This window comes from Amblyraja radiata, chromosome 11 (genome assembly GCF_010909765.2).
Source record: "Amblyraja radiata isolate CabotCenter1 chromosome 11, sAmbRad1.1.pri, whole genome shotgun sequence".
NCBI lineage: Eukaryota > Metazoa > Chordata > Chondrichthyes > Rajiformes > Rajidae > Amblyraja > Amblyraja radiata.
The window spans coordinates 55,766,745-55,785,376 of record NC_045966.1 but is presented as its reverse complement, the minus strand read 5'-3'; the positions used below and the strand labels follow the sequence as shown (position 1 = coordinate 55,785,376).

At 43.5% G+C, this 18,632-nt stretch overlaps 2 protein-coding genes and 1 long non-coding RNA gene across 4 annotated transcripts in view; 2 read left to right on the top strand and 1 right to left on the bottom strand.

Moving 5' to 3' along the window:
• The window catches only part of insyn2b (inhibitory synaptic factor family member 2B), an 88,397-nt gene extending 84,458 nt beyond the window's left edge, over positions 1-3,939 (bottom strand). For both annotated transcript variants that reach the window (XM_033029963.1, XM_033029962.1), the window contains exon 1: positions 3,197-3,939. The gene's annotated coding sequence lies outside the window, so the exon portion shown is untranslated. The remainder of the gene's footprint in view (positions 1-3,196) is intronic.
• dock2 (dedicator of cytokinesis 2) overlaps positions 1-18,632 on the top strand; it is a 703,541-nt gene that overhangs the window by 421,489 nt on the left and 263,420 nt on the right. The gene's annotated exons all lie outside the window — the stretch shown is intronic.
• Positions 47-18,505, top strand: LOC116978662. The gene is made up of 3 exons (XR_004413497.1): positions 47-57; positions 18,337-18,340; positions 18,381-18,505. It is a non-coding gene; the product is annotated as an uncharacterized LOC116978662 (long non-coding RNA).

Below are 18,632 nucleotides of genomic sequence, written 5' to 3'. Positions count from 1 at the left end.
GGGGTTATGGGGAGATGGTAGGAGAATGGGGAAAGGAGGGAGAGATAGATCGCTCATGTTTGAATGGCGGAGGAGATTTGATGGGCCGAATGGCCTAATTCTGCCTATCACTTATGACCTTATGATCAGGGCTGGAGAACGCTGATACAAGGTATCGACCAAAACGTTGACCACTCCTTGGTCACTGATGCTGTCTGTACAAGTGAGTTCCTCCAGCAGATTGTGTGTTGCTCTGGATTCTATCTGCGATCACTGTGTCACCAGTTAATGAGGAGTGATGAGTTGGGGCCAGTACTGAGGGGTTGAATGGTACCAGCATGACTATATTTGAACAATAGGAGTCTAAGGGAAAGAGAATTGAAAACAAGAGTGTAGAGCATTTTAAAATAGTTTTTTAAGCTGAACGGCAAAGAGTTAAAATTGAATCATTGCCCACAATCCACTGTTTTGTATTTTGACTTTAAGTAGGAATATGAAGAGAGAACTTGGAAAATGTAGAACATTTAACAATTTCAGAATGTCCCAGAGGGTTCGGATGCCAAGTACTTAACTGAACTATTTTTCTCGTTATAGTAATGCAGGATAATGCAGTAAAATTATTGACTCAAGTACATTCACTGGAGGTTCAGTTGTAGAAGTGTTGCTGACGTTCCAAGTTTATCTGCAGGATTGGAGCAATCGGAAACCCACTTTAAAGGACAAAGGCCATTAAAATAAACATTTCTAGTTCCATTCCATGGAATACTTCATTTGTTAACTAAAACTATGCTGTTGGACTCTTGAGGTGATTAAAGACAGTTAACCTTGACGTGAAATCTTTAGCAGGTCCACCAAGGTTAAGTAATAGCTGACACCAATGCTTGACCCAAACATGCCTTTGTTAGTGCAGTGCTGGTTGGGTGGGTCTTGTACACCATTACTAGATGTATAACCAAGTACCAACACCAGACTTGTGACTCTGTTCACAGTTATAACTGTGTAGAAAACATTGAACAGACCAGGTCTAGTTAAAGGCAAGGGGATGCATTAGCATATTTTATGCCAATAGATCCTCATGAAATGATAAACCTCCTTAAAGGCTAGTGTTACTTTTTGCCTAATTCAGACAGCATAAGGAAAAGCTGTTAGAAAAACAATCAGTTTACCATTTTATAGCAAAGGTTGTTACTGCATTTATCCAGTGCATCTACCACCCTTTTGAAAATTACTTTTAATATAAAGGATGTTTCATATGTGGTTAAATATTTTTTGTTACTGTTTATGTTCAATATAAGCATGGATTGGAAATTAGATTGCCTAAGCAAATCCTCATCTGATCTGAGTATGCTCTTAAATACTACAACTGGACTTAATAACCAGGGTTAAGCGGAGAAAAGCTTCTGATCACTGTTCACTGACCTCTGCTGGTATATGGGTGTCAGGATATAAACAGGATGGGACTGGACCATTGCCACTATTTATTGTCTAGACTTGGAATGAAGAAAGGCTAATGAAGAAAAAGACCTCGGGGAGAAATTGTCCTTGATCACCCAGACTAATTTCACATGAGAATAATGGCCACAGTTTTGACTCACCTCTACACATTCAGTTCCACTGAAGTTTCATATTCTCACACATACTTATTGCCAGTTGACTAAGTGGAATTTCTAGCCCTGATCTCCCTGGTGCCTAACCCCAGCAAAGATGGACATCTCAGGGAGGGGTGAAGAATCGAGATAAGAAGGAAGCTTCGACTGTGCTGAAACTGTTAGAGATATCAAGCTTTTGCCTGAAACCCATACAGAACTGTTGGCATCTTTGCAAGCTCTGCATGCTCAGAGCTAATAAAGGCTTCTTAAATTACCATTTTAAAGGGAAATAATCTACCATGTTCTCAATCTTTGCCAGCCATATATTAACTGGAAAGTAAACCTATCATTAGGATCTCTTAGAAATGGGTCAGCTCTCAAGAGGATTGTCAAATTAGTAGAGATGAGGGAGACCATTTGGCCCAACTAACCAGTCTATGCTGCATTTCTATTCCTATCTCTGTTTCTCTTCAAGGCACCCAGTTGCCTCTGCAACGTTTCCAGTATTTTGGGCAGTGGGCAGTGGGAGGAATGGTGCAAATTGAAGTGTTCCTCTCTCATTTAAAAAAAAAATTCAGTCTCTGCTTCCTGTTACTCTTCATTTTGACTTAAATTTAAAGTGAAAAGACTTTAACAGAACTACATGAGGTCTGATAAATTCCCACCTGCAATACTTCAGTGAAGCCTGAGGGATTGAAATGAGGTATTAATGCATATTTACATGGCCACCACTGCACTTCCAATCATCCACAGACCTGTTTCGGAACATCTTCAGAGAACAAATACAGGGCCAATGTAAAAGTTGGGTATTGCATCAGTAGAAAAATATATCAATTGTTATTCACTTTTAACTATCCCTACACTCTTCCTCCAAGTAGTTGCAAAGTGCCATTAGCAAGTTGTTCAGGGCAAGCCACGAAGGAAATACTGACAAGGATTCCTGGTGGACAAAAATCCTGGAGAAACTCAGCGGGTGAGGCAGCATCTATGGAGCGAAGGAATGGGTGACGTTTCGGGTCGAGACCCTTATTCAGACAAGGATTCCTGTCTCACTTCCCCTTGATTCAACACTACAGTCTCCCTCTCTGTTTCTCCCCCAACTCTCCTTGTCTCCCCCTGTGTTTCTCTTTCTCACTCCGTCTCTCTTTCAGCCCCTGTCTCTGGTTCTCCTTCTTTCTGTCACTGTATCTGTCTCTCTGTCTCACCCTGCCATAGCAGTTCCTCTGGCTGGGTGTGGATCATGGGTGCGTGAGGTGCCTTGCGGCTGCCACGGATAGAGCGGAGTGGTTTAGGCCGGGCAGGGGAGACGGGACTGAACAACCTTGAACGAGCCACTGTTTATATGATATATTAGATCAAGCACCAGAATAACTCAGCAGATACAGAGCAGGAAGCAGATGTGAAGATGAAGTGATTAAAATGCAGAGCCTCTCTGTCACCTCATAGATCATTAAAGCTGTAGGCTTAACACTGATTTAAGATGCTGATTTGACTCATACGTCGAGGTTAATGCACCTTGACAAGGCAGTTTAAAAGCATATCAGGAGTTGCCCCCTTTTACAAGCAACATGCTTTTGGATTACATTGCAAGTTCTTCAGGTTAATAATGTTACTGAAATGCTCCTCACCTGCTAATTTTCCACCGTTGTGCGATATCCATGACATGCTACGAGAGCGAACGCAGGAGTCCATTTTCAACTCTTCTCTCGAGGAGACCTCTGAAGTTAGCAACCTGACGAAAGCAGCACAGGCTTTAGTGAGACCAGCTCCACAGTCACCCCTTCCCCACCCCCAGCACTCATTTTATCACAGCAAGGTGTAATTCGGTCAAATCGTGACTTCGTCCTGGTGGAGCATGAAGCAGAGGAAAAAAAAATCTCATCAGAGCTCCGTTCAATGGTACTGTACCATGCCACCAAGAAACAGCTTTAGAATATTTACAATCTGAGCTGCAGCGCTGGTAGCAAATAAAGCAGAGGCAAACTCACAATGCTGTCGCTGTGTCTGTCTCTCTCTCTCTCTCTCTATCTCTCTCTCTCTCTCTCTCTCTCTCTCTCTCTCCCCTCTCTCTCTTTTCCCTACACATTCCACGTGAGGACTGTGCACCACATTCAGACCAGAGGGGTTCTGGGTCAGGTGTAGAGGTGGGCTTTTGGTAACTAATTATCAGTGAGTCAGTCAGTTCAGCCTCGCCAAGTCTGTCTGAGATTTTAAATTGCTGGTGCTTTTGTAAATACTGTTCACTCCATCCAGTCTCAATCTGTTCCACAGTCTGCCTATCAGTGCAATCTGTTCATTCCTGTACACCATTAAAAGGGCAATGAAGCTGTACGTTTGTTCCTGTTGATTCCATGATTACAGCAGGTCCCGGTTTTCCTGCCATGCGCTGGCTGCTATTTTCCCCAAAGCATCACAAGCATGATCTATCATTAAATATGCTGCAATGCAATACTTCATACTGTGGAGGGAGTCTCTGACTCGCTGGCCTCATTGCTGCCCCTTGAGTGACTCCAGACAGAGGGTGGGGGTTGGTGTCTAATATCCAACTGCTGGGATGATGTCCGGAGGGGATTGTGCATTCGCTCCTCACTTTGAAAGAGGCAGGTTGAATTTCTGCAATACCTCAGACATTTCCCAAGAAGCAGAGATCAGAATACTGGCACCAAATGCTACGATAATGTACCGTGGGTTCACATGTCAAGTGGGAGTGGGTGGACACCCCTAACTGTGATAGGTTCACTTGTATAGTCTAGCCCACCTCGTATAAGTGCTCCTTAAACTGTGAAGCTGAAGGCAGTGAGTGTCTCCAACCTTGAGCTAAGACTTTTCCTACTATTCTTTAATTTTTATCCCTTTGAATTTGATGCTGAATGATGTGACTCAGATAGAGTTCTTTGGACCATCTTCTTCCCAGCTTCTACTTCATGGGGGAAAGTTATTACTATTGACTTTAGGGTCAAACACTCAGCAAGATTCTTCCACCCAACCATACCTTGGACAGTGCACCAGCAGGAGTGATCTCAGCACTGAGGCCAACTGTGTGTGATTCAGCTCAGCTCACTCAGCGCTGATGGTTCCAGGGACTGATATCCTGCATGGTTCAATAATCCACAGAATAAATCTCTACGGATCAACTGTGATCTGTCCTGAGAATCTTTTCAGCTGAAATGAACTACTTGCAGTCCATTGAAACTGAGCTGAGTTAGGATGTGAAATGTTAATCTCAAACAGGCAGTCAATTGCACCCTGCTGCTGAGAACTGCAGATTTAAAGATTTAGAGAATGGGATTATTTTTTCTTATTCACTAACCAGTCATTATGGTTGGAGAGTAGTGAAAGATAGGATGGCATCAACGGGATCCAGTCTTTTCCTTCTCTCTCTCATCCTGTCCCCCACCCTCCTTCACTATCTCTCAGACGTGTAGGAAATAAATGCTCATCAACTGAGGAACTTAGAGGTGGCCAGTGGTCAGAGAACACCTGGTTTCAAATGCTGCAGTAACTCAGCAGGTCAGGCAGCATCTCTGGAGAAAAGGAATAGGTGACGTTCCTGACTCTCGGTCTGAAGAAGGGTCCCGCCCCGAAAAGTCACCTATCCCTTTTCTCCAGAGATGCTGCCTGACCCGCTGAGTTACTCCAGCAGTTTGTGTGCGTCTTCGGTGTAAACCAACATCTGCAGTTCCTTCCTAGACATGAGGTTTAATATTGATTCTTGCTTTGGAGTTACACATACCCGCTTTCTGTAATATGAGATCCATTCTCAATGCAAGTACATTGGCAATGGTGCTGATCTTCCATAAGACACCAGAAATGTTAGTGAAATGCATCTCACAACCATTGTAAGGATCATTCTCCTGGCTTCCATTTGAAATCAATCCAGCAGTAATTGATATTAAGTTGGTAATCTCAATTGTCTAGGTGGTGGAATGACTTAGGAGAGAAAGAGGAATGTTGCACAGGTCCATTAGATATTATTTCTCTGAGGGTTTATGATTTCGAATGCTTGTCAGACTAACATATGTGTTTACACAGATACATGGATATTTCCATGCAAGCACCACATGGAGGCACGAACTCTGATAAACACCCACACAGCTACGCGCCCATAAAAACACACATCCATCCACACAGGCACACACAGACCCTTAAACATTCACCAACTCCCACAGAGACTGAGACTCATGGATCGCAGTGATCCAGACCCACGCGGTTACAAAAAGCTGGAGTAACACAGCGGGTCAGACAGCATCTATGGAGAAAAGGAATAGGTGGCGTGACTCTCAGTCTGAAGAAGGGTCTCGACCCAAGACATCACCAATTCCTTCTCTCCACTGATGCTGTCTGACTCACTGAGTTACTCCAGCTTTTTGTGTCTATGTTCGGTTGAAACCAGCACCTGTAGTTCCTTCCTACCAACACAGTTACACGTGGAACCCCTCACACACATAGACATTTTCCACATGTGGAGGCAATTCTTCAGCTTTATAAGGTTGTGCTATTCCAAACCTCTGCATTAAACGATTCTTTATCATTTTGCGAAAGCAGCCATTGTTTACTCAATTGTTTTAAAGACAGGTGCTGCTTTATCATAAACACTTCAATTAAGCGTAATGAACATCTGTTAATAAAAGGAGCTTTAGACCTGCCTGTGATTTATTGGTGTTGTGGTCCTGGCTGCCAGATTCATTCCATCTCACACCATTCACTCTTGATTTCTTTTTTTTGCTAATTATTTTGTCTCTTTTTCTTCTGAGGAAAACGATTCTCGCAGGGTTTGGATCTTACAGAATCATTATTTCCTCTTCTCTCATGCAACCCGTGTAAATGAATGTTGTCCATCTTCTCAAAGGCATCAGAGCCAAAGCTCAAAGGAACTACAAACCGGGCAGACTGATGGAAATCAGAAGCAGCAGATCTCACTCCTGCCCCCCCAGCCACTGTTTCCGTCCCTCTGCATTTTTAAGATTATATATATTTCTCTCTTCCTTATGGACAGTACAGTAACGCAGCTGGTAGACGTGCTGCCTCACAGCACCAGAGACCCGGTTTCGATCCCGACCTCAGCTGATGTCTGTGTGAAGTTTGCTCACTCTCCCTATGACCGCGAGGGTTTCTCTGGGTGCTCCAGTTTCCTCTCACATCCCAAAGTCATGCTGGTTTGTAGGTTAATTGGGTAGGAACGAACTACAGATGCTGGTTTGCAACAACGACAAACCCAAAATGCTGGAGTAACACAGCGGGACAGGCAGCGTCTCTTGTGAGAAGGAATGGGTGACGTTTTGGGTCGAGACCCTTCTTCAGGTTAATTGGCCTCTGTAAATTTGCTTCTAATGTGTAGGCAGTGGGATTACATAGAACTAGTGTTGATGGGTGATCGAAGGTCAGCATGTACTCAGTTGGCTGAAGGGACTGTATCTATGCCGTATCTTTAAACTAAAACTTGTTAGATGGCATTCTAATGAAAAACAGGCAGTTCAGCACAGAATAAGCGTGAGATCAGGGTCCACTCCACATCATGTGATGCTTGAATTCACACAACCATTAGGGAAAGTAGAGGTAGGGAGGATGTTAGCACATAGTGGTTCATCTAAACTAAGAACATGAATTGAAAGAGTGGGGTTCTTGATTATAATGTTCAACAGATACACACCACACTCCCATGTTGATATAAAAGGTGCAACTGAAAAAAACAAGCATGGAGGACGTCTCTCAGGCCCTTCAGCCCACAATGTCTGTGCCTTACATAATGCTGCCTGCATAATAATCCATATCCCTCCATTCCCGGACTATCCATGTGCCTATTCAAAAGCCTCTTAAATACCACTATTGTATCTTTAACCGACACTAATTCGACAATGAACTGATCGGAAAATCCCTTCACTGTGTGTGGGGTTTGACTGTGTTCTGACGGGCTGTTATGATTGCCAATGCTCAAGGTAAGATATCACACTAAGCACAGTTTGAGTCGTTTGCCAGCGGAGATCTTAAAGAGGCCGTACAAAAAGGGCGCCACGTTTACTTCTTTTAAATTCACACGAAATAAGTTCTAATATGCATTTTGGCTAATTGTGTTGCTTTCTGTCAGCCGGTCTGCAGTGGGGTTGCTAATGAACCGCATAGACAGATTTATAATAACATACTTAAAAAGTGTTCAATTAATAATTCAGCTAGAAGTGTCATCATTAATTATAGTGAGGAACCCACAAATCACAAATGCAGGAAAGGAAAATGTGGATTCTTTAATTATCAAAGGCTGCCAATAATTTAATTCTGTTGTTGACCCATGGCTGAGTTGGTCGCACTCTTGCCTCTGATGATGGAATTCATGTGTTGAGGCCACACAATGTGGCACAGAATGTGGGCTGACAGCTCAGTGTTGAGCAAGTGCTAAATATGTTGGATGAGTTGATTCAAACGAGCTTGCACATCTTTGTGGTATCTATTACCGTACAAGCTGCTGCTAGATTCGTCTACCTAAACCAGTCACTGACTTTCACAGTACGTCAAGTTCACCACGGTAAAACACCCAAGCAGCCAACAGAAGTCTGAAGAAGGGTCTCGACGCAAAACTTTGCCCATTCCTTCTACCGAGAGACGCTGCCCGTCCCGCTGAGTTACTCCAACATTTTGTGTCTATCTTCTATCTTTTCACCCCAGCCTTTCCCTCACCTGTAAATTGAGCATTCAGGCATTTTACCCACTTGCTCTCCCTTGTGCATGGCTTGATTGCACTAATGCAGAGTATGATATGGTTTGACTGGATAGGACAAAAAAAAAACAAAGCTTTTCACTGTATTTCAGTACACATGACAAAAATAGCGAATACAACACAATACTGTGGATGTGCTAGAATGCCACAGGATCTCAATTTTAAATGTATTTTACCGGAGCTATTAATTAGAAATGTTTTGTGTGTACAGCATGAGGTCGTCTCCATCCCCAACTATAATGTGGATGGAACTTAACATTTTTCTATCAAGGCATGTAGCCACACTTGCTCTCAAGACTGTGATGTTCTTTTAGCAAGAGACAAGCACGACTCATTGCATAGCAGAGTGCTTGACAGGTACATACTGTGTGACAACTGATCTAACAAACTGCAGGTACATTACAACTCAACTATGCAATAATTTGTTTTCCTCAAAGCTGTGGTTAGCTGATGTAATGAATTTTTATTTAAAGGGGCGAGAGAAGAAATGGAAAGTTGTCCTTTGTCTTCACCAAGCCTCCATAATCTTCACCTTCTCCGAATGCCTGCTGTCTCTTTGCTGGCTTGCCCCAACATCCTTCAACAATTACTCTCATTAATTGATACTGGATCCATTTCGACATGCCTTTTATTTTATACTACTCATCCCTTGATGGCCTCTTGCTTCCTATCTCTGTAACCTCCTGTAGAACTACAACTGGGGCAGCATGGTGGCGCAGCAGTAGAGTTGCTGCCTTACAGCGCTAGAGACCCGTGTTCGATCACGACTACGGGTGCTCTCTATATGGAGTTTATACGTTCTCACCATGACCACGTGGGTTTTCTCCGGGTGCTCCGGTTCCCCCCACACTTCAAAGATGTACAGGTTAGTATGTTAATTGGCTTGGTATAAATGTAAATAGTCCCTGATGTGTGTAGGGTAGTGTTAATGTGCAGGTTTAGCTTTTACCCACTCCCCATTTTGCTTTAACCTCTGTGGCTGCCAAAGCCAGGAGCTCATGACTTTTTTCCCCAAAATCTCTGCCTCTTCACGTCTTCCTTCATAACCCCCCCCAGCCCCTCTACTACCCTTGTACCACCTTTAGCTTGGCATTGTAATATAATAAAGGCACTACATCAATGTAAAATGGCAATGAAGGGTTCTTAGTGAGTTTTGCAAAAATGGTGACACTTCCCTCATCTGAGACAAGAAGGCTCCCGAACCGAAACATTATGATACATTATGATATGATAGAACTTTCTTTATCCCAGGAGGAAAATTGATCTGCCAACAGTCACAAAACACAAAATACATGAAACATGAAATTAAAGTGACGAGTGGAAAGGATTGGGGAGGGGGGGTGTCAGTCTACCCCACAACAGAAGTGGGGGGGGGAGTTGTACAGTTTGATAGCCGCAGGGAAGAATGATCTCCTGCCGTGTTCTGTCCTGCATCTTGGTGGAACCAGTCTGTTTCTGAATGTGTTCCTCAGGTTGACCAGTATGTCACCGATCCACAGATGCAGCCTGACCCGTTGAGTTTGTCCAGCAGTTTGCTCTTTGCTTGTCGATTCCTCTGAACTGATTTTCACATCGGCTCAATGCAATGCTGAGCCCAGCATGACCAGATGATCCGCAAAACCTACAAAGCTCTCCTTCCATAGTGTAACAGAGGTCCATGTGGGCCACATGGCAGGGGAATATTCTGCTTACGGGTAGATGTTTACATATAAAGATCAGGGATTAGTTGGAACTTTATCCTTTACCCTTATCCAGGTCAGATGCATCCCGAGGGAGATGATAAAGGCAACAAATCTCAGAAAGAGAAAGATCACAAATAGGGACGTGATCAGGTGGTCATATGATGTACAGTTCCATATATAACCCCTCTGCAAATGACGCAGCCTGTGCTGCAAGGCCCAGATAACATTCTAGCAAGGGCTGATAAGGTGTAGGGAGGAACTGCAGATGCAGGTTTACACCCAAGATAGACACAAGATGCTGGAGTAACTCAGTGGGACAGGCAGCATCTCGGGAGAGAAAGAATGGGTGATGTTTCAGGTTGAGACCCTTCTTTAGACTTGATAAGGCAATGATAAGGCTAATAAGGCAGTGGATGTCTTCACAAAGAAATAATGCAATCAGCTATCCATGCCATTCTGACTCTCCCACCTTGAATTTCCAAGGGGTGGCAGGGAGGGGCCACTGATGACCAGAAATGTAATGTTGAGCAGACAGTTAAACTCCATGGCTATAAGAGGTCAAAACACATGCAGTAGATAACTTGTCTCCCAGCAAGCACCACGCTCTGCCATTGTCCCCGCAGGATACGCACCATTCCCATTTTGAAATGCATTTACATTCCTTTCTATACCTTGCATCAACATTCCTCAATTCCCTGCACACAACTGTGTGTGGCATGGTGGCTCAGTGGTAAAGTTGCTGCCTTACAGCACTTGCAGTGCCAGAGACCCGGGTTCGATCCCGACTACGGGTGCTGTCTGTAAGGAGTTTGTACGTTCTCCACGTGACCGCATGGATTTTCTCTGAGATCTTCGGTTTCCTCCCACACTCCAAAGACAATCATGTATGCAGGTTAATTGGTTTGGTGTATGTGTAAATTGTCCCTAGTGTGTGTAGGATTGTGTTAATGTGCGGGGATTGCTTGTCGGCGTGGACTCAGTGGGCTGAAGGGCCTGTTTCCGCACTGTATCTCTAAACTAAACAAAACTGGACCACTTCAAGTGGGCCAGCTGACCATCCAGTGCTCTAGAGAAATTAGTGCTGATTTTTCCAGTGAAGCCAATGAGCTGGAAATTAAGTGAAGTGCACTCTGCCTAAATCTAGATCAGACTCTAGTCCATGTGTGCAAAAAGAATGTAATCAGAATATCCAAGACTATTAACAAAAGTATCAGGGCTTTTCTTTATCACACGAGATTAAGAATATGATGAAATACATTGTGCACCTTTATCAAAAATGACTTAGAATATGAAATTAAATTGGCTCATTGGTTTATAATTGGCCATGTCACCCATGAGTAATTACCCATCCATCTTTTGGGGAAGTGGAAATGTAGATTGTAATGCAGTTTCAATAACAAGGGATCCCTTGATGTACAGCTTCAGTCCAGCTATCTTATAATTTATATAGGCCAATTAAGGTAAAATCCTGCTTATTGAGAACACAGAACTCATCTGTGCATGCAAACAGTGATGGTGAATGGAAATGTAGCAATACTTGCCCTGTATCGGTCCTCTGTGGCAACAGTACTAACTGCTGCACCACTGTGTAGCAATGTTACAAAATTTTGAGATTTTAAAAATCAAGTCTGTAATTTATCCCATCAGATAAGGCATAAAAATAAGTTTAATTTGACACCTAATTCACTTTCATATCTCAAGTATTTAAAAAGTTATGGCCATTTTCATACTGGGAAATGAGCATCTTGTTCCCTATTGATTTTCTATGGACATAACAGAAAAGCTGTGATCGTGAACAGTCAAAAGCCCATAACTTTCTTAAAAATTAAGAGAACTGAATGAAATTTTCAGTTATCATAGATTGAAGCATTCTGAAACAAATATAAAATAATCTTACTTGGATGACCTGAAATTAAAGCATATAATTAGTTAGTTACCTAACTGTAGCTAATTTCAGACTTCAATTACTAGATCTAAACATCTATCCATTTCTTAATAAATGATTAACATTTTTAAATAGCCTAAATGTCCAAATAATATTCACAAATAATTCACAATAAAACATGATTTTTAAATCTTTTACATTAATTTATAGACCAAATGGAAGGAATTCAGTGTTCAATTGCTGTAAATAAATGCCCATTTAAATCAGCTTTCCAGTGGGTCCCTGTGAACGCGCTGGTTTAGAACGTTCACATTGCGGTAGATTTGTGCCCCCAAATGCCCAGAAAAATACTGCGGGATATAATGGGCCCAAAATGAGCTCCTCGCAATATTAAACTTTGTATAAAGGGATCTTTAGAAGCCCTTTTTAATGTAAAAATATACAGCATACCTTCAGATATTTGCTTTATGAGACCCTGCGGTTGCTGGTGCTCGTGGGTTTAGAGATTGATTTTTAAACTACTATAACTATTATACGAGGCCTTTAAAACTAATAATAGCTTTTGCGACGGGGTCTTTCAGCGATTTTTCGTTAATAATTAACTAGGCTGAACATCTTCGATTTGAACAGCCTAGAGAAAATCGCGTTTTAAACCCGCCCCCCTCTAAACGGCGCCAAAATCGCGCACACCCGCAGCGACAGATTTTCAGCGACGCTTCAGGTAGGCTTTGCAACATACCTACACTGTGCTGAACACTGAGGCAATCGGGTCCAGAGGTGAATGACACGGGGGGTTCATGAATGAATAGTCGTCCTAACAGAGCAAAGAAAGTTCCATGGAGGCAAAGCTTCATTCAATGTTCTATTTTGAGGCTTCCTCAGATATATTGTGGTGTGCAGAGACACAGACTACCTTTGTTCATGGCCTGCACCATTCACAGCTGAACTCGGTTAAGTTCTAGGTTAAGATCTAGATAGGGTGAATGTGGGGAGGATGTTTCCAGTCGTGGGAGAGTCTAGGACCAGAGGGAATAGCTTCAGAATAAAAGGACGTACTTTAGTATGGGGATGTGGAGGAATTTCTTTAGCCAGAAGGTGGTGGGTATGTGGAATTCATTACCACAAATGTCTATCGAGGCCAAGTCATCGGGTATTTTTAAAGTAGATTGTGGTAGGCTCCTGATTAATGAGAATATCAAAGGTTACAGGGAGTAGGCAAAATAATGGGGTTGAGAGGGAAAAATAGACCAGCCATGATCAAATGGCAGAGCAGATTCAATGGGTTGAATGACTTAATTCTGCCATGATTATGAAGTCTTGCCCACATTTTCTGAAAGTGGACTGGAAACATTTCATTGGGTCAAGACCAAACACAATCCCTGACACTGTTTTACTGTAGATATGGCACATGAGCAAAATGAGTAATTTTTAGAATTCAATTCCACAACTAGATTCGTTCTATTCCATTGGGAATAAGGTGCATTATAAATATGACACACTGCCCTATTTATCGTCTCATGTCTTTTATTATTCTGTTATCTGGCACTTCCGACCATTGATCTGAGATGAGTGAGTCTCCCTTCATCAGGCCAAGCTCTCTGTTCAGACTTAGCTGGTCAATGGATTGCCCCACGATAATTCAGAATTAAAGGATGTTCTTCTGTGAAGAACGAGGAGAAATGAAGAGACATTTCTTTAGTCAGAGGGTGGTGAATCTGTGGAATTCTTTGCCACAGATGGCTGGGTTTTTTTAAAAGGCATAGATAGATAGATTATTGATTTGTACAGGTGTCAGATGTTATGGGGAGAAGGCAGGAGAATGGGGTTAGGAGGGAGAGATAGATCAGCCATGATTGAATGGCGGAGTAGACTTGATGGGCCGAATGGCTTAAATCTACTCCTATACCTTATGACCTTAAGTCCTTGTGAGCTTATGATACCTGCCACTTGGTGTCTCCTGATATGCACAGAAAGTGACTAACTGGTGAACTGAATGGAAAGTCTGCCTATACAGGTGCATGCCTTCAACAGATGTGACTTGAGCTCCTGGCATGAGATAACATTTAGATCAATGTCTCAAGTCATTGTGCAGCCATTCTTTGCTAACTAGTTGTCTATCACATCAAATTCCGCCCCCTCCTACCCTGGTTCCGTTGGTTGCAGCCTGCAGGATTCCAGCAGCATTCACCTTCACTTTTTTTCACAAAGAGCAACCGTGAATCCTAACCCATCCCAATCTCCATGGGAGCTTCCTGTTAATCTCCAGTTCGACAGGGGCAGACTGTTGAATTAGACACCATTATAGAGGAGAGATCCCCTAAGATGAATAAACCCCAGGCTTCAGTGCTCAATTAGCACTTACTGTGAACCAGTTTGCAAGATGAATTAGTCGTCTTCCAGCCTAAAAATTCAGTAATGCTGGGATTTTGTGGGGAAGTGCCACAGAGTGCAAGTGATTCCAATAAATAAGTAAATAGATAAATGGATCTGGATAATATTTACAACTGTTTCAAACTTATTGGATTGAACAGCCATCTGTTATACAAGGTTACTCATGTTGGCACCTCATTAGAATTGAAGTGATATATTATGTATATCTACTCACCTTAATGTTATGTCAGATTTGCTTTTAAACTTGCTGCTCAATATGATTCTGTGTGCAAGAGGCAGTACAATAATCAGTAGACAGATGTCTGCCAGATAGAAATGCTTTGCATTGGCGAGTTTATTCCAGTCAGCATGTCGACTGACAAGCACTTTCAAGAGAAAGAGAAAATTGGCCCTATTTGCGCTTGTCTGAATTTAAAAAATGACAAGAGTGACTGAGTAGAAACCATGGTTGACAGAAAGCAGGGAGCTTCATTCAATATAACCTGATGGCAGTAGAATGCTATGAGAGGCTTTAGTTAAGATGCCAAGCTCTTGCTTTCTCTATTATTTGGCAATGTCGTTTTCCTTTAGGTTGAAGCAACTTGAGAGTTCTGTAAAAATAATTTAACTCAACAGAGATGGTTTATTCTGGAAAGGTTTGTTCTCTCACAAGGCTGTAGGCCTTTCTACACCTGACAAATCAAGCACTATTTTTCTATTGTGTTTGTTTAATCCCATTTCTTACATTGGCCCCCTCGCTCATCACTTGCTTCATCCTCAAGAGTCAAGAGTGGTCAATTGCCACATGTACCGAAATGGAGCAATAAAATTCTTACTTGCAGCACGACTGGTTTGTAAACGCTGTACTCAATAGATAACCTAATGAGCAGACAAAAAATTAAACACAAACAACATATTGCAAAACTAAACAAAGTTCAAAGTCACTAGTGCCAGCAAGCCAGTTCATAGTGTAAATAGCTTGTTCTAAGCTCCCCCCCCCAGTCTAGTTTCAGTCAATAAAATACTGAGTCAAGCACGTGCGCAATTAAACTTTATTTTGGAAAAGCACAATAACAGTTCCCCTCTACTATATCTAACCACCGCAGGTTCGATCCTTGTATCTGCTTGGCCAAGCCCTCCTAGCCTTGTGCAAGCAGAGACACTCCAAAAGGTCACACAGTCCCAAGCATTCTTCCAGAAGATCGATACAGGACCTCGTAGGAGCTACCTTTTATAGGTCCCCAAACCTAGAGGGGCTGAACCATATGGTGGTGGTCTCTAGACAGTCCAATAACAAATATCAATTAACACAGTACATAGATACATAGAAACATAGAAAATAGGTGCAGGAGTAGGCCATTCGGCCCTTCGAGCCTGCACCGCCATTCAATATGATCATGGCTGATCATCCAACTCAGTATCCCGTACCTGCCTTCTCTCCATACCCCCTGATCCCTTTAGCCACAAGGGCCACATCTAACTCCCTCTTAAATATAGCCAATGAACTGGCCTCAATACCCTCTGTGGCAGAGAGTTCCAGAGATTCACCACTCTCTGTGTGAAAAATGCCTTAAAGGATTTCCCCCTTATCCTTAAGCTGTGACCCCTTGTCCTGGACTTCCCCAACATCGGGAACAATGCCTACATGATAGGCATTTCCCTAACCCAGTAATACAATGACTAATACAATGTATCTGATGAAGTTTCTAGATGCAAGTTAACGGAGATGAATTATGCAACATGTGCCTGGATATTCAGGAAAACCAGACAAGGCTCAACACTTAACCCAATCAACATCTGGCAAAGTATGTTCCCTACCATTCCTTGACCTCACCATCTCCATCGCAGGGGACAGACTTCTGACCGACATACACTACAAACCCACTGACTCACATGGCTATCTGGACTACACGTCTTCCCACCCTACCCCTGTAAAGACTCCATCCCCTACTCCCAATTCCTCCGTCTACACCGCATCTGTTCCCAGGATGAGACGTTCCACACCAGGGCATCAGAAATGTCCTTGCTCTTCAGGGAACGGTGATTCCTCTCCTCCACCATAGATGAGGCTCGCACCAGGGTCTCGTCCATACCCCGCAACACTGCTCTCTCTCCCCATCCCCGCACTCGCAACAAGGGCAGAGTCCCCCTAGTCCTCACCTTTCACCCCACCAGCCGGCATACAACAAATAATCCTCCGCCATTTCCGCCACGTCCAACATGACCCCACCACTCGCCACATCTTCCCATCTCCCCCTATGTCTGCCTTCCGCAAAGACCGCTCCCTCCGCAACTCTCTTGTCAATTCTTCCCTTCCCTCCCGTACCACCCCCTCCCCGGGCACTTTCCGTTGCAATCGCAAGAAATGCAACACATGTCCCTTCACCTCCCCCCTCGACCCCATTCAAGGACCCAAGCAGTCGTTCCAGGTGCGACAAAGGTTCACCTGTATCTCCTCCAACCTCATCTACTGCATCCGCTGCTCTAGATGTCAGCTGATTTACATCGGTGAGACTAAGCGGAGGTTGGGCGATCGTTTCGCCGAACACCTCCGCTCAGTCCGCAATAACCTACCTGAACTCCCGGTGGCTCAGCACTTCAACTCCCCCTCCCATTCCCAATCCGACCTCTCTGTCCTGGGTCTCCTCCATTGCCAGAGTGAGCAACACCGGAAATTGGAGGAACAGCATCTCATATTCCGCCTGGGTTGCTTGCGTCCGGATGGCATGAACATTGAATTCTCCCAATTTTGCTAGCCCTTGCTGTCGCCTCCCCTTCCTTAACCCTCGAACTGTCTCCTCCCATCCCCCCGCCCTCGGGCGCCTCCTCCTCCCTTTTTCCTTCCTTCTCCCCCCCACCCCCCATCAGTCTGAAGAAGGGTTTCGGCCCGAAACGTCACCTATTTCCTTCGCTCCATAGATGCTGCTGCACCCGCTGAGTTTCTCCAGCATTTTTGTGTACCTTCTGGCAAAGTAAAGCTTTGCAACATTATTTACAATGTGTATGTCTGGTTTGCATTCAACCAATCCGTTTCATGCAATTTACACCTAATTGTAAGAATCTGCAGACGTCTCATTCTTTCCCTGCAACTCTTATCTGGGCTCCAGACAAGCTGGCACCATTCTGCAGCTTGTCCCAGTTCTGCAAAAGGCACATTTAAATTGACCAAATGGCCTAGCAGCACAGAAGCCTTTACTTGATTTTAGTGTCCATGGCATCTCCAATTTGGCCAGAATTAACAATAGTATGGAGTTTAATTTGGGTTTGTGGTGTTCAATAGCGTAATAGTTGGCTGTTGGCTCAAAATGGGTTGGGCACTTTGCTACACCAGAAACAAAATTTAATTTAATTTAGTTTCGAGATACAGCACTGAAACATCCCCTTTGGCCCACCGAGTACGCACCGACCGTCGATCCCTGCACATTAACACTTTCCTACATGCAGAAGGGACAATCTTTTGATGTTTACACCAAGCTAATTAACCTACAAACATGTATGTCTTTGGAGTGTGGGAGGCAACCAAAGATCTTGGAGAAAACCCATGCAGGTTACGGGGAGAACGTACAAACTCCGTACAGACAGCACCCGTAGTCAGGTTCGAACCCAGGTCTCTGCCGCTGTCAGGGTGTAGCTCTACCTCTGTGCCACCGTGCCGCCTCTTGTGGGACAACTTGCTTTCTTTTTTGGAAACAGCAAGTAAGGTTGAGGGTGGAGATGAGAATGTGATTTTAAGCCCAACAAAATAGATCTATATTCTGAGTCTGTTAATGGTAGTTAGGTGAATAAATCTTTTAAGTCTTCTGACGAACCATGTTCATGCCAATCCCAGTGTGACACTCAGTGAGATCTATTATAGATTGCTGTTTGTGGGTTCTTGCTCTGTGTGTTTCATTTGGCTCCTGCCCGCAAGAGCAACTACCCTTCACAGCAATTTCACTGAACATAATATGCACTGGCAAATACTGAGTTTGTGAGAGATGCCTTGTAAGGAAGCAGGTCTTTCTTTAATCACTGCCATATCTCAACTGTCAGCCTCACTGTAAACACTTTACTGTCCTGTTGAAACAACATTGAAGACTGGCATGTGGCCTTAACAAGATCACATATGCCTCCACCCATAAGACTCGTTTGGTCTCTCCTTTCAACATAGATGAATGAGGGGACAGGCATTGGAGTTTATAAGAATGTGGGGGAACCTCATTGAAACAAACTGAATATTGAAAGACTTGGATAGAGTGGATGTGGAGAGGATGTTTCCACTGGCGGGAAAGTCTGGGACAAGAGGTCAAAGCCTCAGAATTAAAGGACGTACCTTTAGTAGGAATTGGGAAGGAATTTATTTAGCCAGAGGGTGGTGAATGTGTGGAATTCTTTGCCGCACAAGGTTGTGCAGGTCAAGTGTATGGATATTTTTAAAG